The sequence below is a fragment of the Medicago sativa genome, chromosome 6, assembly GCF_051527215.1.
Source record: "Medicago sativa cultivar Bolivia chromosome 6, Bolivia_mono, whole genome shotgun sequence".
In the NCBI taxonomy this organism is placed as follows: domain Eukaryota; kingdom Viridiplantae; phylum Streptophyta; class Magnoliopsida; order Fabales; family Fabaceae; genus Medicago; species Medicago sativa.
In genome coordinates, this window is record NC_140754.1 from 45,318,529 (window position 1) to 45,345,167 (window position 26,639).

General features: G+C 37.0%; 3 long non-coding RNA genes across 3 annotated transcripts; 2 read left to right on the top strand and 1 right to left on the bottom strand.

Annotated features, from left to right (window-relative positions):
• Positions 1-10,608: 10,608 nt before the first annotated feature.
• LOC146915479 (uncharacterized) lies at positions 10,609-12,736 on the bottom strand. The gene is made up of 2 exons (XR_015013340.1): positions 12,575-12,736; positions 10,609-10,846 (listed from the first exon to the last, which is right to left on the bottom strand). It is a non-coding gene; the product is annotated as an uncharacterized LOC146915479 (long non-coding RNA).
• A 3,693-nt stretch (positions 12,737-16,429) lies between these two features.
• On the top strand, positions 16,430-18,411 carry LOC146915480 (uncharacterized). Its single transcript, XR_015013341.1, has 2 exons — positions 16,430-16,796; positions 18,118-18,411. It is a non-coding gene; the product is annotated as an uncharacterized LOC146915480 (long non-coding RNA).
• A 4,041-nt stretch (positions 18,412-22,452) lies between these two features.
• LOC146915481 (uncharacterized) lies at positions 22,453-24,201 on the top strand. Its single transcript, XR_015013342.1, has 2 exons — positions 22,453-22,591; positions 23,908-24,201. It is a non-coding gene; the product is annotated as an uncharacterized LOC146915481 (long non-coding RNA).
• Positions 24,202-26,639: the final 2,438 nt, after the last annotated feature.

Consider the following 26,639-nt stretch of genomic DNA (forward strand, 5'->3'; position numbering starts at 1 on the left):
TTGCGGTATAAGATAACGAGCAAGCATAACAGCAGCAATCTCTCGATCGATTAACAGACTCTAGCTTTATAACCAATATTATTACAATCATTTCTACAACATCCTTCGTGTCCAAAGCGACATCGTTATTTCCAAGTTAGCGTTTAAACATTCGTGTCCAAATTCCTTAAACGATAACAAAGTCGATCGGATAACTTAATCGACCGTGTCCAGCCTGATTAAGTATCCGAGAGCATTAAAATCTTGATTAAAAGTAATTATCAAAGGTTTACAAACTTGTCAAGAGTGATATAACATAAGATAGATTGTTATTCTAGTTCTAGATTCAAGAGTTCGTGTCCAAATCATCTTGAATCTCTTTGAAAGCATTAAAAGCAAGAATAACAACAATATTGAATCATTAAGCTAGAACCTTATATATTAAAAGATCAAAAGATTACATAATAGCTTGATTGTTACCTCAATACTACAAAGAAGGTGATAGTTACACATAGACATGTAAACTAATGCAAGGAATGAAGGAAAGATGAAGATTCCATGCCAAGATCCTTGATGTCTCAATGAATCTAGGGTTGAATCCTCTCCTTAATCACTTGCTTTGTGTTTCTCTCTTTGAAATAACTCTAACCTCTCTCTAGAAATGTATAAAATGTTTTAATGGAATAGTGAATGACCTAAAAGAGAGGTAAGAATGCTATTTAAATGGCCTGTATTTTTGTACCTACGCCAATAGCGCAAGATACGCTAATAGCGTGGTATGTCGGCCTATAATCTGGCTAATGGGCTTGTGCCACGTTGGCGTTGCCCTGCTTCTACGCTTCAGCTACGCTAATAGCGTGGTCCTCTAGAGCTTCTACGCTTATAGCGTAAACCACACTAATAGCGTGTTTCTTCATGACAGCTTTGCGCCAATGGCGTAGCTCTCTGGAACTTGTACGCTAATAGCGCAGTATACGCTAATAGCGTATTCTTCAGGAGTGATCCAGATCCACGCCCCAGGTGCGCCAATGGCGTACCTCTCTGGACTTGGGCATTTCCTCATCACGCTAATAGCGTAGGACACGCTGATGGCGTATGAAATTGAACTTTGACGTTTCTTGCTCCTTGCTTGTATTTTCCTGTACAAAAAGGGTAGAATAAGGCTCAAAAGCATAAATGTCATATTTACACAATAATTGGAGTTTTCCATAGAGAATCTTGCAAAACAAGTCACTAAAATGCCTAAACTCCTATATGAAATATATCACTTTTAAACATTTATCAAACTCTCCCCAACTTGGCTTTTTGTTTGTCCTCAAACAAATCAATTGAAAAGGAAACTAACAAAGCTTTGGACAAGGTTTTCAACAAGGTGTCAAACAATTCAAAACAAAAATGAACAAATGGTGATTCAAATATGATCGCGTGGACAAGCATGAAGTCCTCCGATACTCTAGGTACAAACTAAGAATGCGAAATATGTCCTAAGCACAAACTATACATCATAAACTTCAAAACATAAACATAACTATCTATGAACCACACCTAACACACTTCTTTAAAAGTAAATGGAATACCAAGATAACAATGAGTAAGGTAATGAACACACATCCAACAATCATGCTAGCATCCTATTTAAGTTAGGTGTCCATCCAAATATCGTCTCAAAACGCATAAAAGCATGGATCAAAAGGTCTTGAAAGGGTTATAACTTGGCCGGGCTACAAAAGAAATGTCATATGTGGGGCAATTGATCAGAAAGCCTATCAAAGAGGAACATTTTTTTGTATCACAACTTGAAATCCATATACTTTCCTACCAAGAATTACAACCTTTGGTGATTAACAATCAAACCAATAACCTTGACAACTTATTCTATTTTTGATTTTTCTCTTTCTTCTTTTTTTTTTCTTCTTTTTATTTTCTTTTTCAAATATACAACTTTTTCTTTGATTCAATGTTGTCAGGTTATTTTAACAATTTCACCACAAACTTGACAAATAATGCCTCCTTTTTCTCCAACTTGAATACAACAAAACTCTAATTGAATGTTCCCCTATCCTAAGGCAAGGGACAAAGTACAAAAAGGCTAAGGGTTCAACAAAGTAAAATTATCAAAGTCCTATAAGATTCAACCATGAACTGGATTTTTGAAAAATTTCAGGCAAATTCAACAAGCATTGTGCTTATGAATATTGACAGTTCATGTTTGAGGACTTGATTCATTTGGCTTAGATTGGGGTATCAGATACTCTCTCTTCTCACAGGTAGGCTTTATGTGGTCAAGTAGGTTACTCTCAATTCAAAAGGTGCCTTGATCCTTTCCATGCTTTCAAACAGTTCAAAATAATTATCAGATTTAACATAACTAAAACAAGTTAGACGGTGATTATCGGTCTCCAGCATATATACAACAGATTGAAGTTACCTCACATTTATGTTAAGTACTAAGTGGTTCAAAAATATTTATGTTTATGACAAGAATTAAATGATATATATTTTGTGCAAAGTACAAATTTCAAATTCTTATTAAAAACCTAAAATAACAGGAAACCAATACCTTGACTTTACGCTTTTTCACACGTAATATCATTATCACTCACCTGATTTTGCTCAAACATTGGCTCAATGGAGCACTTTAAGATTTATTGTTCATGAGCAATTTTCTTTTGAGAAACACAAGCAAGATGTAAACAAAAAAAATTCATCCAAAACATAAGTTAAAATCCACAAGCTAAGTTATTAAACCATAATAATATAAAGTACTAAGGTATCAGGTCGAGCACTAAAAACCACAGTGCTCGAAGAGTACAAAATATAACCAAAGTGCAAAATACAACCACTTAAATAAGTTCCAACATGAAATAAGGAAAGCAAAAGTTCGAAAGCGAAAAGAAAAAACATCACTAAAAATCCAATGAATCACTGATCATCACCAGCATCACCCATCTCTAGATCCTCCTCCACATCATCATCTTCACCTCCAGCATTTTCAGGCTCAGGTGTAGCCTCATCATCAACAGCATCTTCCACCCCCACATAAGGTCCGGCCTGCCCTCAGGCCAATGAACAAAGCTCTGATACTGGTCAGGAGACATAACCGGGTACTCAGCATTTCCCGGATACATGTGAGCATTATAGAGGTTCTGATGAATGCCTTGGTTTCTCCTCCAAATTGCCTCATTTTGATCCATCAAAAAGCTGTTCTGGTCCCTTACGTACTGGTTATGCATCTGCTGCTCCAGCATAAAGGTCTGCAAACCTGAAAAATCAAAAGAACCAGTGCCCTCAGATGGGCCAGCCTCATCATCAGAGAAATGGTATTGAGCTGCCCTATTCTCTGCTTTCTCCCAGGTACGAATAGAAGTGTCAGTAATGGTCCCCTCAATGTCTTCATCAAAGGGTCCAGAAATGGGCACTCCATAGACCTTCAGCAATCCCATGATAAGTCCCGGGTAGAACAAAGCAACTTTCTTAGCACCTGTGGCAACCTTCAAAGCCACAGCTTTCATCTCATTGGCTATGATGCGAGCAATATCAACAAGCACTCCTTTCATAATGCACCAGATGAGTGGCAGAACGGCTTTTGGGGCATCGGATGTATGGGCTCTAGGAAGGGCATTGTGGACAAGAAACTGGAAGACTAAGCGGGCCTTAGCAGTCATCTCCTTTGTGAGTGCATGTCTAACCTCTCCCCTATCATTCTTTATAAAGCACATACCCTTGTTCATGATATCTCGCTCAATTTGGTCAAACTTCCAGTTCCCCTGAGCATTTCTCTTAGCATAAGTACATAAAGTGGGCATAGTGGGATCAGGTGAAGGCTCAAGGTTTAAAGCATTGCCAAGGAAATCATTAATGGAATCCCTATCAAATGGGATTTGCTTCCCTCGGACATAAGAAGTCCAAGAGAAAGCATCAGCAAGGGTGGTGGGTGAGGCATCAGGGACAACATTACAATAGAACTCCTTGATTAGGTCAGTGTTAATTTCAGTATGGGGAACAAGGAGTTTGGTCCACTTGCGATCAGTGAAAATGTGGAGTAAATCAGAGTATTCACCACCTGGTTGAATGTCAAATGTTCTCTCATGCCAGGTTTTGTACTGTGCCATCTTTTTAAACCTGGCAGAGTGGGCAGGGGTGGGAAAACGGTTAGGGTTGACTGGTGGGGCTGAGGTGGAGGCAGATTTGCCTCTTGGACGTTTGGTCCCGGTAGTTTTTTCAACATTTTTCGGTGCCATCTGCAACAAAACCAGGAAACACCAACATATTGCATAGAAAATATTAGCACAAACTAAAATTGGTTATTTAAAAACATCAAAAATTTTGAAAATCTGGGCAAGTATGAAGAACCACGCTAATAGCGAAATTTTCTGGAAAAATTTCGCTATTAGCGTAAATTTCGCTATTAGCGTATTTCTTCGTACATGCAATTTTCAAATTTTCAAAATTCTTGTTCCTGCAATTTTACAGCACACACCAGCAATTTTCAACCCTAGGTTTCATCCTATGTCTCTATAACACAATATAATAGTGAAAAGGAATCAGAATTACAACATTGGCACACAAATCATTCAAAACCTTTATTTTTCAATTTTTACAAAATGGGTCAAAATCAAAAGATGAATGTTTGTTGCATGTGGGTTATGATTCTTGTTCCTTTTCAAACCATAATCAATGAATAACAGTCTCTAATCACAAAGCAAAATTCTAACCCTAACCTAACCATTGCTAATCATGCCAAAACATGGATTTTTTTCAATTGAAGGACAAGGAAAGGAAAAGAAAATCAAACCTGTTAATGTAGTGAGCAGCAACACAAATGCTAGAAAGAATGATGCAAAATGGATGCTTGACTTGAATTGAAAAGTGGGTTTGGGTTTTAGGGTTAGTGTGTGTGAGAGAAAAGTTTTTGTGTGTGTTTGTGAGAGAATGAGAAGGTGAAACCGTAAAAAGGGAAAAATGAGGAGTTGTGGGAAGTTAAGGGGAGTTAATACCCTAGGCCCACCAAAAATTTTTCTCCTACGCCAAACCTACTCTATTAGCGTAGCTTTCTGTAGCTCCCACGCTAATAGCGAAATTTACGCTATTAGCGTGATGCTTCAGGATCAGTTTTTTTTCTTTATTGTTTCAATTCAGCTTTCAATTCTTATGTACTACTACTATATGCTTAGCATAAAAAATACTTACAAAACTGGGTGTGCCTCCCAGCAAGAGCTTGTTTTACGTCTTGAGCTTGACGCATTTTGAAGAAATCAAGGCTCGATTAGTGAAATCGTCGACAAACACCGATCAATTTCACCACCGAAGTAGGGCTTAAGCCTTTGCCCATTAACAGTCCAGTTGGCTTTTGTGACTGGGTCCTCAAGTTCAACAGCTCCATATGGTTTGACCTCTTTAACCATGAAAGGTCCGGACCACTTAGACTTCAATTTGCCCGGAAACAGTCTTAGTCTTGAATTGAAAAGTAACACCATTTGCCCCGGCATGAATTGTCTCAGAATGATCTTCTTGTCATGATACTTCTTGGTCCTTTCTTTGTAGAGCTTTGAAGATTCATAAGCTTGATTTCGCAATTCTTCAAGCTCATGCATTTGACCTTTTCTTCTTTCACCGGCCTTCTCTTGATCAAAGTTTAGGAACTTCAATGCCCAAAATGCTTTATGTTCGAGCTCGACCGGTAAGTGACAAGATTTGCCATAGACCATTTGGAAAGGAGTGAGGCCTATAGGAGACTTGTATGCAGTCCTATATGCCCACAAAGCTTCATCAAGTTTAGCCGACCAATCCTTCCGAGATGTAGAGACCGTCTTCTCAAGTATTCGTTTGACCTCCCGGTTGGAAACTTCGGCTTGTCCATTCGTTTGCGGATGATACGGTGATGCTACTTTGTGCTTGACTCCATAATGATCTAGGGCCTTGGCAAGTTGTGTGTTGCAAAAGTGTGACCCTCCATCACTAATAAGAACTCTTGGTGTACCAAACCGGGTGAAAATATTCTTCTTTAGGAACTTCACTACCGTCTTGCTATCGGCTTTAGGCGATGCCACGGCTTCCACCCACTTTGAAACATAATCAACGGCTACCAAGATGTACTCATTTGAAAATGATGAAGGAAAAGGGCCAACAAAATCTATACCCCAACAATCAAACACTTCCACTTCAAGGATGAGTTGTAGAGACATCTCATTTCTCTTTGACATTGATCCGGTTCTTTGGCATTCATCACAATGCTTGTAATGTAAATTGGCATCTTTGAAAAGAGTTGGCCAATAGAACCCGGATTGAAGTAACTTTGAGGCTGTTCTCTCCCCGTTGAAGTGACCTCCATAGGGCGAATTATGACATTGCCATAGGATCTTCTTTGCCTCTTCATCATCCACACACCTACGCAAGAGATTGTCCGCTCCAATTTTGAACAAATAAGGCTCATCCCACACATAGTGGTTAGCATCATGAAGGAACTTCTGATGCTCATACAGTCAGTGATGTATAAGGTAAAAGTATAAAGGCTGTATTTTCACTTAAGTAAGATGAGAAAGACTAGAGTTATCATAGATGAAGTAATCGGGATGCCTAATTGGTGATGTCGAATGCGTAGACAAGCTGTTGAATAGTCAGGAAGAGAATGTGATATGATAAGGAAGTACGATTCATGAGTTATTCGCAACCAAAACTCATACTTCGACAACTTAGCAAACAACTTCTTCTCCTTTAAGACTCCCAACACAATCCTCAAATGCTCGGCATGCTCCTCTTCCGACTTCGAATACACCAAAATATCATCTATAAACACCACCACAAAACGGTCCAGAAAAGGATGAAATATCCTATTCATATATTCCATGAAGACACCTGGCGCATTAGATACTCCAAATGGCATCACAGAATACTCATAGTGTCCATACCTCGTTCGGAACGCAGTTTTGGATATGTCTTCCGCCTTCACTCTAATTTGATGATATCCTGATCTCAAATCAATCTTGCTAAACACTTCTGCACCAACCAACTGATCCATCAAATCATCAATCCTCGGAAGCGGATACCGATTCTTAATCGTCACCTTATTCAACTGCCGATAATCCACACACAACCTCATGCTTCCATCCTTCTTCTTAATCAACAACACTGGAGCACCCCACGGAGAAATACTCGGCCTGATAAACTGTTTCTCGAGCAACTCTTCCAACTTCTTCTTCAACTCACCCAACTCTGATGCAGACATACGATACGGTGTAATCGAAATAGGACTCGTTCCTGGTACCAAATCAATTGCAAACTCAATTTCCCTCTCCTGCGGTAACTCGGTAATGTCGTCCGGAAAAACTTCTGGAAACTCTTGCACTACCGGCAAATCACCAACTCCTTTCTCACTACTCTCCTTCAAGGAAGCAAACATAATGAACACAGTAGCTTCACCGTCCAAAGACTTCTTCACTTGTTCCGCAATCAAGAATTTCCCACCATCCTCAGCTACTAGCTTAGAAAATGTTACACTTTTGGTCAAACAATTAATGTTAACACCAAAACTCAACATCCAATCCATACCAAAAATCACGTCCATATGCTTCAACGGAAGACACACAAGATCCAATTCAAAATCAACGTTACCAAAACTAACAGGACACTTAGCACACACTAAAGAAGTAGTCACTGAACCACTAGTCGGGGTATCGATAACCATCCCTCGCGATAACGGAGTCACAACCAAACCCAAACGCTCAACACAACTAACCACGATAAAAGAATGAGTAGCACCAGTATCAATAATTGCAATCAAAGGAGTACTATTGATAAAACACATACCTCGGATGAGATTATCCGGATGCTCCACCTCTTCCGCATTTAGTGCAAACACCTTCCCCATCGCTTTCTCTGACTTAGTACACTTAGTACTGATGTGCCCCTTCTCACCACAATTGTAGCAAGTGATCTCCTTCTCCACATAAGTACACCCAATTGCCTTGTGACCCACTTTCCCACACTTGTAGCATCTATCACCATTCTCGCAATCACTAGCAAAATGTCCCATTGTGCCACACTTGAAGCACTTGACCTCAGCAACATTCAACTTGGAGCCTCCACCACTTTCTTTCTTCTTTCCCTTGTCCTTGTTATACAGTTTCCCAAATCCATGACTCTTTCCCTTCTTCTCATTCATCGCTTTATAATGATTCACCTTGACCTTCCTAGATTCATCAACCATACGACACTTGTGCACCAAAGTGTCAAACTCTCGGATCTCCTAAATACACATGTACTGGTAGATATCGGGCCTCAAACCGCTTTCAAACATCACACACTTGGAAACCATAACATCCTTCGCATTGATGTACGGATAAAATCTCGAAAGCTCTTCAAACTTTGCCGCATACTCAGCCACTGAACAGTTCTCTTGCTTCAAGTTCAAGAACTCCACTTCCTTCTTGGTCCTCAAATCCTCAAGAAAGTAGTTCCCCAAAAACTCAGTCTTGAACCTAGCCCAAGTCACAGCTCCACCACCGGCCTCAAGCCTTCTCTTAGCATTGGTCCACCAATTCTCAGCCTCCTCAGCAAGCATATGAGTAGCCAATCTGACCTTCTGATCCTCACTAGTCACCATAGCATGAAAGATCCTCTCCATGGCCTGCATCCATGTCTGAGCTCCATCCGGGTCATACCTACCCTTGAACGTCGGCGGACTGTTTCTTAAGAAACGATCAAGCCTCCGCTCCTCAGCCTCTCCAGGATCATGATGACCAACCGCAATCGCTGCATCATCTCTACCACCAGCCATCTCAAGACTACACAAAACCAACAAACAGATAAGAACAACAGCACAACAAACAAGTACCGAAGGTAACTCATTACCATTCGCATACTAACAGGAAAATTCAATGAATGCTAGTCCGGACAAGGACTGACCACGACTCTGATACCAACTTGTAACGCCCTATTTCTATTAAAGCGATAAAACACGAGAATATAACAAATATTCAAGAAATAGACGCTACTTCTAACACAAATCCAAAACTCAACATGCATATATATAAATTATCTCAGCAGTCTCAGCGGAACAAAATATATAACTCTTCAAATACAGACCATAGTCAAAAATACACCAACATATAAATCCTCTAAGTCCTAAACACAGGGACAATAAAGTCAAATCAACAACAAACACAAGACACTTGCCTAATCAGAGCCTGTTCTACCCGCCATCCAAACATCCACCAAGCAAACTCACCAAGGAACTAATCCTGCACAGCGTCTACCCATCCATACAGACAGGTAGGCGGAAAAAACCACTGGGGGTAAGCATTACAATAATCATAATCAACAAATCACAATTTGATATAAATAATCCAATTAAATTCCAGATAGTTTGCATGAACGGTTAACATCAATAATTACATTCGTACATCAAACTCAACATTACAACTAGAACTTATCAAACATGTTCATCACCGACAAACAACATTCACATACCATAACAAGACACCATGACAATATGCAATGCGCCTATACTCGACACATATATGCATGTGGTACCGGATCTCCTCAAGGTCGTCACCCATGATGCAACAAAAACATCATATGTAAGAGTCCATCTCCTCTTACGATTCACCTATGTAAAGTCCATCTCCTTTACATTTCAACATATGACTCAATATGATTATGATGCATGGACATACAAGTAAAGACCCAATAATGCAAAAACTCAACAATTATATCACCAACAACAATGAAAAAGTCCATCTCATTTTACATTAATCAACTCAACAACAATCGCATTATCAAGTACTCACGTCCATACAATCAATCAAATCATATTTCAACTAAGAGCCATCGTCCATTATCATCAACATACATCTACATCAATTCACAATATACCTCCACATTCCATATACTTCATAATCAAGTAAAATGGCACAACACATCATTTCATAATAAATACCATATTCAACCTTCAACAATCATCCACATATCCTCAATTAATCATATAAAATCATTCATGAAAGAATTATAAGGTAATTGGATTTAAAGAACCATTTTCGACAAGTTCGTCTCGCATGTTCTACATAAAAATATTTGAGACAAATAATTCAAAACCAAGCAATTAAGATCCAATGCCTCAACTAAGTATATCTCTAGGCCACATATAAGTGCAGTAGAGTATACTTGGGCGTTTCACCGGCCAAACACGACGAAATCATAAAAATCACAAAGTTCGTCTCAATTTAAGGAATTTTACTTTTTCAAATCAAAACGAGTTAGGTCCACTACAATCACAGTTTAGGAACTATTAGACAGCTTAAATGAACTCAAAACGATAAATTGAAGTTAGGAAACAAGCCACAAGGTTTGGGTCGGCTTAGGAATAGTTATGAGGAAGTTTCGTAAAATTTACTAAGAGTATTTTTCTCATAACTTAAAAACCAAAAATCATTTCCATGCCAAACCAAAGCCTTTGGAAAGATAACAAGATTATCTAAAACTTCCATGTTCACACCAACAATCAAATCAAAACAGAAATGAGGGAAAAAGAAGCAAGAACGCGAAACAGGGGGGTGCTGCCCTGTGTAACTCACCATTGCAAGTAATTTTACTCGCGAAGCGAGTAAGCTCCTGTAACACCCATACCAGACGTATCTAGAAAGTCTGGCACGTGCGTTAATATTAGTACTGGATACATTAAAATATACAACAATTAAAACTTCGAATGAATAATATTTACAACAAGTTACGTTCGTATAAATAATAATACATCACAACTCATCCATACATAAAATTACATCCTTGATATCCATAACGTCCTGCAACTTTACGAACGAACCCTTGAAGTAGTATCCATCCGGCTCCGAACATGCATAAACATCCTGCTTATCTGAAACAAATAAGGATTGGGATGAGACATAATGTCTCAGTGAGTTCCCCTAAATCCTAGGCTATAGGCATCCTCAAGGGGAAACCTACGGTCACCACGTGTCTACATTACAACCTGACGGTTGACTATACGTGTGTGGGGACTTGCATACTTAGACGGTAGTGCATACTAGAGCCGTCATAGTCTTATCTCACTTGTTATAGGCTTCACTTCCTATACGTGTCATGGCGGTCGAGGGGAACCTAGAACCGCATTGCCAAGGATACACTCAATGTATCGAGGCCTAAACATAACATATTCATGGCACGATTCTAAACCGGACGATTAGGGGAAATCTAAAATCGTCATCGGTTTCATATTCTTTACTTGCTCTACACATATCTTGCTCTTGCCTAAAAGCATCTTGTTCTAAAACATAATCATACATAGGCTCTTCATGAGCATAACATAATCGTGCATAGAGACATACTCATAACATACATGTCGTACATAAGTTCATTTATTAAGTTAGCGTTGAACAACATTATCATCTTGGTTCATTTTACGGAAAGTCCCGGGTGGAGTAACCCCAAGTACAATCCCATCATAACCGATGTACGTACATCGGACTCCCTCAATGTCGTGCGATCCCCTTACGGAGCCTTCCCCGTTCTCATCATGAGAACCCCTTGAATCCATACCTTCATGGATTGCAAGAGACACGAACACCTACATCCTTAATTACTCAGTACCATGTGATCCCCTTACGGAGCCTTCCCCGTTCTCATCATGAGAACCCCTTGAATCCATACCTTCATGGATTGCAAGAGACATGGCACCTACATATTCATTAATCATAGTCTTGACGTTCATTTAGGTTAAACCTAACCTTTCATTCATGTTTACCTCGGATCCTTGAATCGATCCGATTAATGGTAAATGTTCATACTTGTTCATGCTTGCACATTCTTAAACATGGTGGAGTGATTAACTAATCAACCCACACTTATCATGCTTACTAACTTATTCCTGTTCATGTGTGAACATATAATTCGCATCTTACCATTCTAGGAATTTATACTAACTTGCTAGTTCTCGACGACTATGTCGAGGCTCTAATTCTCCCCTTGCTTATGGATTATCTTGTTATCCCAGTTCGCATCGTACATACATGTCATCCTCTCATATACCAAGCATCACTAAACATGTTTAATACTTGCTTCATTCATAAGAAAACTCTTTTAGAAATTCATCATATAGGACCTTGGGTTGAGGGGTTTGTTTTTATAAAAGATTGCACGGGTAACACCAGCTCGAAAGATGACAACAGGGCCTGAGGCGAGCAAGTTGTGCTCTGATGCACAAACTCACTCGCGAGGCGAGTAGCATCACTCGCCATGGCGAGTTGCTCTGCTCGCGAGGCGAGCTCAGGGCGAGCAACACCCCCCACTCGACTTTCATACTCGCCGTGGCGACCAGCTTGCTCGCGAGGCGAGTTATGACAGTCCAGCACCTGCATAATTGGTGTTTTTGACCCAAAAACCTCAAAACCAACCATCCATATGCATAACATGACATTAGAGGCCATAGAAAACTTGTAAAACATATATATAGCAAGTGTAAAATATGTTTAGCATGCATGGCATAAAAAGGGGTAATCAATTCATTCATAAACCCTAGAATTGTCATATTATCCTAAAAGACAAAAACATAAACCCAAAGGGTAGGATAGCTACCTATGGAACTCACCTAATCACTATCTTGAAGCAACTCCAATCTCCAAGCATCAACATGCCCAAAACCTTAGTTTTGCTCCCTTTGCTTCCTTGCTCATACCATTCAAACCCATCATCCTTTTCTTGCAAATCAAGACACCATTTCAAGCTCAAAACCATTCTTCAATATTACCCTCAAACACATATTCAAAACATAATGTCAAAAGGAATTCTTGGTGAGGAAGGATAAAGATATTAACCCATTCAACCTTAACATTCTTACCTTGATCAAAGCTTGGATCTCTAGCTCTCTCTCTAGCTCTCCTCCTTCAAACCCTCTCTCTTGTCTTGTCTCTATCTCTTCCCAAATGTGAAAATGTTGGTAAAAACCCTATTCCTCTACTAACACTAGTGTTTAAATAGGCTTTACTTAATTAGGCTCAACTCACAATCCTTAATGGGCCTAACCCATTTCTATCCTTACCCAAAATGTTACTACTCACTTAACGGTAAAATGTAATAACAACGGTCAACTACCGATAACCAAATAATTACCACACTCTCTCTAGTAACTTAATAAAATACTCACTCTCACTAAGCACTAAAAGTAATCCTCAGCAAAATTACAAAATTTCCCCTACTCGTGAAATGACCAAAATACCCCTGAGTCTACAATGACTAAAATACCCTTCTAACCCCGAATTCTACGATCCCCAACCAAAAATACACACTGAGGCAAATAATCACATAAGAGAACATATTAACACACATAAAAGAATTAAATGAATAATAAAATAAATCTAGTGAAAAATCGGACTGTTACATGGATAGCAAGAGACATGACACTTGCTTCTTTAAAGTCTTAGTCTTATGCATGAATGTAGGTTAAACCTATTCATACTATCACTTTTACCTCGGATCCTTAAACAATCCCACTATATGCTTGCTTAACTTACTTCGTGAATATATGTCTAATCAATTCACGTCTTGCCATACTCGTACGGTCACTTTAACTCCTATGCGAAGATAATACTCTACATCACCTCGCGTCTTATCTAGCATATCGCTAATGCATAGCATTCTATTTCTTTACTAACTATTCTAGTTCTTGACAAGCTATGTCAAGGCTTTACCTTCATTCCCTTCCTGAATGATTAACTAGCTACCCGATTCTTATCGTAGCATTCTCTCGATTGCCATTCGTCATTGAAATTATTAATGTTGTTCATGCATTTTACTACCATATCTTTAGGTGTATTGTGCAATGATTACTTTGACTTTGAGGGGTTTTTAAAGTTATAAGAGACTGCAGGGGAAAGCTTTGTCTTACCAAACAAATCCTAATTCATCTATTCTCTAAAAAAAAAATCCTAATTCATCGAATCACTAGCACGTTAAGTTATCAACTGCTGTAATTTAGTTTTTTTTATTTCTTCTACTTTAATTAACAAACTGAACCAATTATTACTAACACTGTTGGTAACCGTTTATCATTTTACCCTTTTCCTCTTCATAATTCATTTATATCTTTTATTTAGTAAGTTAAGTTCTTGTTCGAGATTTAGATGTTTTTTATTAAAATTTAATCATCTTAGTGGAAGCATCCCAAAAATGGATCTTGATTAAACCATTAATCATAAATCAAACACTTTAAAGGGACTCATGGGTTTACCTCTTAAAGCGTCGAGGAGAACCACATCAAGAATGGATCACGAGTGGTGCTCGAACGACAACACCCAACTCAGTTCACACAATGTTTTTTTTCAAAATTTAATCATCTTAGTGGAAGCATCCCAAAAATGGATCTTGATTAAACCATTAATCATAAATCAAACACTTTAAAGGGATTCATGGGTTTACCTCTTAAAGCGTCGAGGAGAACCACATCAAGAATGGATCACGAGTGGTGCTCGAACGACAACACCCAACTCAGTCCACACAAAGATGATTCTTTCATTCATAGTGCTAGTTGGAAGGAATGGAAGCTTTTGAGATAAAAAGGTTTAGAACTTATGCAACCGCTAAGGTTTCTCAACTAAAATGTAAGAGGTGTTCTTTTGCTTCAGAAAAAGGGATCTATTTAAAGAACCACTTTGTGGGCATCATATCTCATGGTGTATCACAACTCCGGTTAAACATATTGTACATTATGGTATACATTTTTTCACTTAAACACATTGTATCCTACGATGTACAACATTTCTTTAATTTGCACTAGTGCATCGTAAGATCTCACTACCGAATAATAAATAAGTTAGACTTTTTTATGTCATCAATTTGTTGTGTGACCTTGTATATTCTCGTAACATTGAAAATAATATTGAATCACATATTTAATATTATAAACAATGAGCAATATTTAACAACACATCACTGTTACTCAAGTAACGAGAATGTCATGTAATGTGACAAAGTTTCCCTCATCTATAAATTGAACATAAGAAATATATTGTGTTATCCTTGTCCAGTTTACCATTGGGCTCATAGCCATTTCTCTAGTTATGTATGAGAGAAAAATTTCATCTAGGTCACTCATGTCCCTCAACATGATTCATGGAGTATTCATCAGTTGACTTTATAGTAATCATTTTACGGACAACATTTGAATGACAACAAAGTAATCGACTCCTACATCTAGGGTACATAGTGGTTTCAGGTCAAAGGGTTGAAGACATCACTGTCACTATGAGAATATCTTATGAGTTATGACACTTTTTGTAACTCTTACTATGAAGTATTCTAATGGCAACTTAATCCATTACAAATATTACTCTAATGTTTATACTTATGTGAAAACATTACAACTCTTTATCACTGACATGTGAGATATGGTCATTAATCTACCCACATAATAGTCTATATGCCTTACAACTCTCCCATTTCTATTGACTTTTTTATTCTGAAACAAAACAAAACCAATAAAGAAATATCTTATTATTATAAACACATATATACATGAAAAACATAATTTTTTATCAAAGTCAGAATGCAAAGTCATATCCAATCAATATATAGATTGACTATCAGTATTAGGGCTTACTACAATTGTTCTATTTTTAAATGTTTCAGCTTGTCATTTCGAATTTCACTCATAATTTATGATTTTAGTTAAGGTGAAACTTAGTAACATGAAAAATATTTAGTTAAGGTGAATTGTCTTGGGAACCAACCCAATCTTACCCTTTTATCGTATCGTCCTTATTGAACATGTATCACATCGAGTTAACTCATCCCTTGCACTCCTAGGTTGTATTACCAAAAAAAAAGGGATGTTGTAACTAATGGTTGGACGTGGAGGACGAGCTAGATATGCAAAGCATAGCAAAACAAGTTTGAATATTGATTGAAGCAATTCACACATTTAGTGTATGCGTGATGCGTATCGAATATATAAAAAGACTAAACTTTCACAATGAGACAAACCAATGTTCAAATCTCAATTTAAAGAAATAATCACATTTAGTATTTCACACGCCTCGACTAAAATTATAATTTTCCTTAGAAAGTTAGTTATAAAAACTAAATAAGTTATTATATAAAAATAATTAGTTTATATTTTTATAGGAAAAATACAATAAAGGTTTAAATGCAATTTTGATCCCCCTGTTTTTGAATTTGTTAACTTTTGATACCCCATTTTCTAAAACCGGATTTTTGAACCCCCTATTTAAAAAGTCAATGAAAAATTCTAGCCCCCCCTCCTATTTGAATGATGTAGCATGCTCATTAATAACATGGATCATAAGTGAAACACACTGTTTCATATCTATTTTTTTTAAGTTAAAAATATTAATAATAATAATAATAATAAAAATAAAATAATAATAATAATAATAATAATAATAATAATAATAATAATAATAATAATGAAATAAATAAAACATGGGGGATCGAGAACCTTCCTTATTTTCTTTTCTTTCTCATTCTGACCTTCCATGTCACTTTTCCATTTCCCCTTTTTCTTTGTTCCTAACCGATCCATCCTTCTCCTCCATGCCATTCTTCTACCTCATATTGTTCAAGCCATCAAATCTCAAACTTATCTCACACTTTTAACAAAACTTGACACATTCAATCGAAGCTTTTAATTCATACTCTTACAAGTGCTTTTGGATAGTGGGTGCGGGCTATAAGAAAGGATAGGAATACCCACTCATGGAAGGTGTGCTCTTTAGTGATCCTTGAGATTTGGTGAGGACTGCTCCGGTGGTTATTTCGAAAGGCATTGCTAGGAACGAAGTTGACTCGTCATATTTGTGAGTTGATAACGATCATTATCATTAATTTTAATTATCCTTATTATCGATATTTTGTTGATTCTGTATGTTAAAGTGTTTATCAAGTTGGGAAACACACCCTTTGAACATTTTTCTCGTCATTGTTATATAATTTTAAAGTCATCAAATTTAACTATACTCTGTTTGGAATTATCCATGACTTATTGAGCAAAATATTGAAATTGAGGTTTGGTTGCATATACTATAACATGAGTTTTGAGATATGGAGAAACACGGTCTTGAGATATATGTCCTTAGGAATTCTCGATATTAATATGCGCTCCATTTGGATTTGGATTTTGAATTGGATTTGAATTTGGATTTACTTATGTTTATAAGTAGTAGATTTTCGATTGAGTTTTGATGATACATATTTTGAAATAAGTTTCACTATGTTGTGTAATATGGTTTTAGCATTACGTTTTATGAATGGTGTTTTGAAAATTATGGTTATAAAAACGACGACCTAGGTGCACCTAGTATGAGATTTCAATTAGGTAAAGTTACTACGTTAGATGGAGCCGCCTCTATGGAAAGGCCACCATCAGGAGGAAAGGGCTATCAATGAGAGGTAAACTTCCTAATTGAAAATGTTTTACACTTTGTTTTGAATCTAGAGAAAAGAGTTATCCGTTAGATGGAGCCGCCCCAAAGGAAAGGTCACCATTAGGAGGAGAGGGCTATCAACGAGATGGAGCTAGTTCTCGATTCACCCATTTTGATTATTTTCGCTAAATTGAGTTTACTATACTTTAAAAACATTTTTGTTTTGAGTCGAGAGAAAAGAGCTATCCGTTAGATGGAGCCGCTCCTATGGAAATGCCACCATTAGGAGGAGAGGGCTATCAACGAGATGGAGCTAGTTCTCGATTCACCCTTTTGAATAGTTTCACTAAAATTGGATTTTTATACTTTCTTTAAAGTTGATTATTTCGGTATTATTAAATGGAATTTGGTTTTATATTCCATTTGGATTTGATTATTTCGATTCCTTTTTCATTAGACGCGATTTCTATATTTTCTTTAAAGTTGTGGATTCGGGTTCACTTCTTTACGACATTGGAATTTTGGTATAGTCTTATTTGTTTGATAACTTTATAATGATTTCTGAATTTTCACGATACACTTGATTGTGAGTTTATTACATTTTTATACGTTTAGTAACTTTGTGAATTAAAATTTGAATTGAGAAAAGTAAATAATTGTGCCTTTGTATGTTTCCCTTCTATTGGTGGTGGTTGTTGTCTCTCACTAAGTCTTTGTGACTTACTCTTTCATTTTCTATCTTTTTTTTTTCCAGATTTCCAAGCAGCTAAGTAGAGAGCTGCTAGTAGACTCGAGTTCAGCCGCGTCACTCTTTTTGGTAGGCTTCATTGATGGATGTCTCTTTTGTTTATGTATATGTTGAATCAGATTATCTGCAGCTATTTGGAGTCTAAGAATGTTTTAGTTTCAGATGTACAAATATATGAATATGTCATTTTGGAACTCTGGATGAGAATACAGGTTCATAAGCAAGATTAAAATCTTGGAATATATTCAAAATACAGAGGATACTCTGTCGAAATTCCAGTGGATATCATTTTAAGTGAAAGTCAATTTGGAAATTGTTTAAATTATAGTTTATCTAGTGTCGTTAATAGGCTTGCCGGACTAGGATGTTCTAGTTCGTGCGCCGGTCACGATTGTGAATTTTGGGTCGTTACAAAGTTGGTATCAGAGCTCCGGTTGTAGGTCCTAATAGCTGCAGACATAGAGTAATAATAGGTTTTTGCTAGTAAATTGTGAACCGCGGCACCATTTACATGCAAAAATCTATTAGCACTCTATGGTAGTGTCACTTGTTGTCTAATCTTCTGATTTCTTTTGGGTCTTTGAATTGTCTCACTTTGTTTGTCGTCTCGTCCTATTTTTGGTTAATTTTCTTTCATTTTGTGATGATGCCACACAACACTAGAAGGGAAATTAGTTCGTTCTGGGTCTACTGCCTAACCTTAAGTCTTTTGTCAAAGAGGTCGAAGTTGTCTTCAAGATCGACGTGGAGTGAATGTGGAAGAACAAATAATTAATGTTATGAGTTTTCTTGGATATAGAAGTACAAAATGTTGAGGTCGTTATAGGAAGGCAAGGATAGCCATGCTAGTGCAACAATTTGCTTGGGTCGGTGTTTGACAGCATCAAGGTAATGATAATGAATGATAGAGAAATCTCGTCGTCCATCGAGAAGTTAGATTGGGTGAGCATCAAGCGACTACTCGTAATATAGGGGTTGAGATTACTTTTGCATAATTCATGAAGTTTAAAACTCATACGTTTCTGGTTTAGTTCAAGTGAAAACTCTTAATGGTTCATTGATGGTCTAGAGAAGTTATAGAGGAAATTAAGATGCTCAAATATTAGGGAAGTGAAGTTGACATATTTTTCAGTTAGAGTGTGTGGCATATTTCTAGTTGGATATGTTGACACATGAAAGGAAAATGAGATCATCTCTATTGAAATGAAGTGAGACCTCTTAATTGTTTACGGCTCACTTTCTTCTAGAAAGTGTTGTAGATAGATTAACTCACAAGTATGAATGATCAGGACAAATTGAGTCCATGTAAGTTTCAGAGTACAAAACCCGTTTTATCGAACTTTCAATGAATGCTCCTCACCCTATCATAGAAGAGATGCGTATCAAGCGATTCATGAGAGAATTAGGATAATATTTAAATGGATTTGTGTTTGGATCTAATTGTACTACTTTGGGGAAGTTTCAAATTTGATACTTTAGATTAGGCAACAAAACCTTAAGGGATGTAGTAAATAGGATTCTTGCAAGAAACAAGTTGAATGACCTTACAGTAATTGTTATAATTTGTGTTGAAGTTATATTTAGGTCATTAAGGACAACAAATAGTAATTTCATAAAAGGATGGATCCAATAGATAAATTATTGGGCACTATGCAGAGTCGTAGATTAGATCATGGATCATATATATAATCCACTTTCCGTTAGAGTATTTTTGGATCTGCAATAGTTTGTTCCACTCTGGAAATTGTTTCAAAGATAGTAAATTGTGCTTTTAATATGGTCAAGAAGGCAAAAAAAATAATAATAAGGGGATCGTTCTTGGCAGCTATGACACATCCATTAGCTAGTCTTGTATGAACACCGGTAGCTTTAGTATAGATTTTTCATAGGAGGTAAGTATGAATTGGTTGTCTGTCCAGTAAGCCACCTTAGCCTATTATAACTAGGTAGTGAAAGTTGAGATATTGGGTAATCACTTTCATCCTTTTGAGGAAAACTTAGTTAGGTACCATATCATTTAACCTCAAGTTTAGGATCTAACAAGTTATTGAAAAGAGGTTGTCAAGAATACTTGGTTTTGATTAAGGATATAGAGGTGAGTAAGGAAGCATTATAGAGATACAAAAGCGTGTGGGCTTCCTAATGTTTTTCCTGAATAATTTCCTGGATTTCCACTTGGTAGTGAGATTGAATTCTCTATAGACTTGGTTCATAACACTCATCCCAGATCTAGACCTTTTTTGCGTTTGGCATTACAAAACTTTAGGTATTAACAGAGCAGCTACAAGATTTTTTCACTAAGAGCTTTATTCACCAAAATTATTTTCATTGAGGAGCACTGATATTGATTTTAAGGAAGAAAGATGGATTAATGCAATTATGTGAATTATAGAAAAATGACTAGGTGGTAGTAAAGAGTAAATATCGTTTAACGAGTGTTTGATCAATTTTAAGGAACTCGTTGTTTTTCCAAGATTGACTCGCGGGCTGGGTAGTGGGGGCATATATCAAAGAAAACTTATTGCACACGCTACGCGCATTTGAATTTCTGGTTATACCATTTTTGGTTTGCTAATGCTCCAACATCTTTATGGATTTGATGAAGTAAATAAAGGGTTGATCCAAATTATTCTATACATGATTTGATTACAGAAGTCGTGAATTTTGCTATTAAGATTTGGAGGCATTATCTATATGGCCAGACTTGTGAGATTTATACCAACCAAGAGAGTCTTAAGTATATCTTTCAACATCGAGATTTACATTTAAGTCAAAGAAGTGGACGGGGCACTCTTGAAACCTTCTGGATCGCAGAGACTTATTTGGAAAGGAAAATATTGTTGTAGATGCTTTGAGTAGGAAGTCTCAGAGTAGTCTTGTTTAGTTGGCGATATTAAAGAGGTCTGTAATTAAATAATTATTACTTGGTGTGGTGATTATAGACCGTTTGATCAAGTTTACACATTGCTTACTTGTGAAGATTACTTATACTACGTTCCAATAGGCTAAGATTTATTTAGAACAGATCATTTCGTTAAATTGTGTGCTGATCTCGGCTATATGTGATAGCAAGGTTCAGTTTACTGCCATATTTTGGAAATCTCTCAAATCTGAATTGGAAACCTGTTTGAACCCTAATACAACTTTCGTTCCAAGAAGGATTGTCTGTTTGTAGAAAATATGCAACACGTGTAGGATATGTTTTATGCTAGTGTTCTGGATCTTAGAGGGAGTTGGGGACCAATGTTTTTCCTATAATAGAATATTCATATAAATAGTTACCAATCTAGTATTAAAGTGGCGCCTTTAGAGACATTGTAGATTGACGATGTGTTTCTTCAATATGTTAGGATGGTTTGAAATTGGGGAGTCTAAACTCGTAGGCTTAGAGTTGTTTCTAGATATCATTGAAGAGGTTAAGTTCATCTAAGATTGTTTAAGGACAACTCAAAGTAGGAAAAAATCTTATCTTGACGAGAGGCGTCTACCCTTAGAGTTCACAGTGAGAGAACATGTATTCTTACAAGAGTCACCAATGTAGGGTGTTTTGTGGTTTTGCACACTTGGGCAAGCCAGTTCAAGGCTTATTGAATTGTTTGGGATTTAGAAGTAGTTTGGACTTGTAGCTTATCACTTGGCACTTCCACTGGATCTCTTGAGAGTTCATATGCTCTTGTAAGTCACTATGCTTTTAGAAGTACATGTATGACCCTTCTCATGTGAGTAGTCATGGAGATGTGCAGTTGGTTGAGAATATGTCATACATTGAACATCTGGTAGTTGTAGTAAAAGAAAAAAGAGTGAGATGTTATGCTCAAAGAATATCGTTTCGGTAAAGGTCTCATGGTAAGGGTCGATCAGTGAAGAAACAAGTTAGTAATCCGAAGAAGTGTTGCGTGAAAAGTAACGATGCTTATTTAAAAACAAGGCTAGTAGTAGTCAAAATTCGAGGACGAATTTTCTTAAGGGGGGAAGATTGAAACACACCGTTTCATATCTATTTTTTTAAGTTAAAAATATTAATAATAATAATAATAATAATAATAATAATAATAATAATAATAATAATAATAATAATAATAATCAATTATGAAATAAATAAAACAGGGGGGGATCGAGAACCTTCCTTATTTTGTTTTCTTTCTCATTCTGACCTTCCATGTCACTTTTCCATTTCCCCTTTTTCTTTGTTCCTAACCGATCCGTCCTTCTCCTCCATGCCATTCTTCTACCTCATATTGTTCAAGCCATCAAATCTCAAACTTATCTCACACTTTTAACAAAACTTGACACATTCAATCGAAGCTTTTAATTTATACTCTTACAAGTGCTTTTGGATAGTGGGTGTGGGCTATAGGAAAGGATAGGAATACCCACTCATGGAAGGTGTGCTCTTTAGTGATCCTTGAGATTTGGTGAGGACTGCTCCGGTGGTTATTTCGAAAGGCATTGCTAGGAACGAAGTTGACTCGTCATATTTGTGAGTTGATGACAATCATTATCATTTATTTTAATTATCCTTATTATCGATATTTTGTTGATTCTATATGTTAAAATGTTTATCAAATTGGGAAACACATCCTTTGAACATTTTTCTCGTCATTGTTATATAATTTTAAAATCATCAAATTTAACTATACTCTGTTTCGAATTATCTATGACTTATTGAGCAAAATATTGAAATTGACGTTTGGTTGCATATACTATAACATGAGTTTTGAGATATGGAGAAACACGGTCTTGAGATATATGTTCTTGGGAATTCTCGATATTAATATGCGCTCCATTTGGATTTGGATTTTGAATTGGATTTGAATTTGGATTTACTTATGTTTATAAGTAGTAGATTTTCGATTGAGTTTTGATGATACATATTTTGAAATAAGTTTCACTATGTTGTGTAATATGGTTTTAGCATTACGTTTTATGAATGGTGTTTTGAAAATTATGGTTATAAAAACGACGACCTAGGTGCACCTAGTATGAGATTTCAATTAGGTAAAGTTACTCCGTTAGATGGAGCCGCCTCTATGGAAAGGCCACCATCAGGAGGAGAGGGCTATCAATGAGAGGTAAACTTCCTAATTGAAAATCTTTTACACTTTGTTTTGAGTCGAGAGAAAAGAGTTATCCGTTAGATGGAGCCGCCCCAATGGAAAGGCCACCATTAGGAGGAGAGGGCTATCAACGAGATGGAGCTAGTTCTCGATTCACCCATTTTGATTATTTTCGCTAAATTGAGTTTACTATACTTTAAAAACATTTTTGTTTAGAGTTGAGAGAAAAGAGCTATCCGTTAGATAGAGCCGCCCCTATGGAAAGGCCACGATTAGGAGGAGAGGGCTATCAACGAGATGGAGCTGGTTCTCGATTCACCCTTTTGAATAGTTTCACTAAAATTGGATTTTTATACTTTCTTTAAAGTTGATTATTTTGGTATTATTAAATGGAATTTGGTTTTATATTCCATTTGGATTTGATTATTTCGATTCCTTTTTCATTAGACGCGATTTCTATATTTTCTTTAAAGTTGTGGATTTGGGTTCACTTCTTTACGACATTGGAATTTTGGTATAGTCTTATTTGTTTGATAAATTTATAAAGATTTCTGAATTTTCACGGTACACTTGATTGTGAGTTTATTACATTTTTATACGTTTATTAACTTTGTGAATTAAAATTTGAATTGAGGAAAGTAAATAATCGTGCCCTTGTGTGTTTCCCTTCTAGTGGTGGTGGTTGTTGTCTCTCACTAAGTCTTTGTGACTTACTCTTTCATTTTTTTTTCCTTTTCAGATTTCCAAGCAGCTAAGTAGAGAGCTTCTAGTAGACTCGAGTTCAGCCGCGTCACTCTTTTTGGTAGGCTTCATTGATGGATGTCTCTTTTGTTTATGTATATGTTGAATCAGATTATCTGCAGCTATTTGGAGTCAAAGAATGTTCTTGTTTCAGATGTACAAATATATGAATATGTCATTTTGGAACTCTGGATGAGAATACAGGTTCATAAGCAAGATTAAAATCTTGGAAAATATTCAAAATACAGAGGATACTCTGTCGAAATTCCAGTGGATATCATTTTAAGTGAAAGTTAATTTGGAAATTGTTTAAATTATAGTTTATCTAGTGTCGTTAATACGCTTGCCGGACTAGGATGTTCTAGTTCGTGCGCCGGTCACGATTGTGAATTTCGGGTCGTGACAATAAGTGACATTGCTTATATAGTCAATCATATGTGGTGTCAAATTCATGTCATTTTAATACCAAGCTGGGCTATCTTGTGAAGAACTTAAATTTAATTGAAAATTATTTACTGATTAGAAATTTCTTTCCCCTCGTAATAATAACCAATTTTTTTTAGTATAAACTAGATATCCACCCACGTTGGTATTAACCCCTCAAATCTTATGAGAAAAAAACAACAACAAATTCTTCATAAGAATTTTAAGGATGCCGTACTATTAATCTGAGTATTGGTTGATAGTTTTTTTCTTTTGTCATTTAAACGATTTCTATTACTTATTTGGAGAGTAATGAATGATTTAAAATATATATATATATATTGATTGGTTGGCCAAGTTTCTGACTAAAAAAATAAAATAAGAAACAATGAAATTGGAAGAGAAAATAAAATTGAAAAAAAGGGTAATAATTAATTTAACAGTATAGCTGTAGATAATGAATGAAAACAATTAGATACTTGTTCTTCTCATTTTTTTACTGTGTTTAAAAAGAGAGTATAATAAAAAAAAATACATTTATAAAATAGCATAAACACTCTCAAGTATAAAACAATGTTGTAAATGGCTTGAACAAAACAAGCAAGAGTCTCTCATAGATGGAACATTAAGGTTTAAATTTTAATCGTGAAAAGTGTTCTTATTTAAATAGGATCTGTTCGGACTGGATTGAGGGTCAATCCTCATATCCAAAGTCCTCTAACAAAGTTGAGATTTACTTTTCCCACCCTATGGCCTTCTCGCGCGCCCTATGCAAATTACCAACATGCCCTCCGGATTATATATTCCGGAACTTCTATACGTTTTTCGGAATATAGAATCCGGACAACTGCGAAGTATAAAAGGAACTTCACCCCCCATTTTTACAGTTAGTTTCACTTTCCCCATTCACTTTCTCTCTCTCTACATTATCCCAAATTCCGAACACCACAAATCTTGTCCAAATTTGAAGTTTTCTTGCTCAAAAGCACCGCATTTCAACCCTTGTCAAACATCATGGAAGGTAAGTTCGATTTTTGTACACATGCAAGTTCAATAAGTTTGATTTTTTTTTTTGAATTCTGTTCGAATGCAATCCAGATTTTGTTTTCCGGACTAGGTTGTTGCTCATCCGGATTTCGAAATCCGGACAAACCCAGAATGTTGTTTTGCTTCTGGTTTGTGTTGTTTGATTGTGATGTTTGATTACCTTAATTTGAATGTTACAGAAGGTTCAACATCTAATACTCAGCGCGTAAGGGATGCAGGGCATGCTTCCCGTAGGAGAGAGCGTAGGCAACAGCTAGAGGCTGAAGGTGTTGTTCCTCCGAGGCGTCGGGGTCCTAGAGGATGCCGTGCTGATGTCGAGCACTAGCAGGAGCAGCAGCAGTATATGGAGCAGGAGCAGGCTGATGTGGAATTGCAGCGTATGGAGGAGCAGGAGCTTGAGGAGGAGCTGCATGGTATGGACGAGGAAATGGAAGATGCCGAGCCACATCGAAGGCGAAAGAAGAAGGTGGTGGATCCTGAGCCACTACACGACTATCCTGGTGGCCCACACCAGACTGACCTGCTATGGAGGTACCATGTGCACGTGGCCAGGAAGGCGGCTGATGGCGTGGTATGTACTGTTAAACTCACTTTATATTTGAAACTCACTTTATATCTGAAACTGCCTGTTTATGTACTGTTAAATCTGACTGGTTTATTTATTGTTAAATATGTTTGTGAAGCCATGAGTTTATACTCACTTTATTAATTTTAATTATTTGCAGTGGCGAGGAAAATTAAAATGCATCAATAACGGAAAGAAGATAGAAGCGATGCATGATGATGACACCAGACCTATCATGGCTGCACGGTGGTGGGAGAGCAGATTGCATGACACATGCCTTGGTTGGCTCCAGGATATCAGCTACAACATTATTGACCATGGGCTGATTTGTGCGTTCGTGGAGAGGTGGCACGAGGAGACTTCTAGCTTCCACCTTCCGTTTGGGAAGATGACAGACACACTTGATGATGTGGCCTTTTTACTGCATATCCCATTGACGGCATACTCCTGTCCCACGGGTCCATATCACGAGACGAGGCGGTGGAATGGATGGTAGAGTACTTGGGGTCTGATATGGGTGAGGCTCTTAAAGAGGTCGAGAAGACCAAAGGTGCACATTGCAGATTTAGCTACTTGGAGACAATATTCAAGGAGCGTTTGAAGGAGCAGAGGGATTTGGCGGCCGAGTATGGTGTGACTGAGGAGGTGCGGAGGTGCATATATTTGTTGTACTTGGTGGGGATCACGATCTTCAG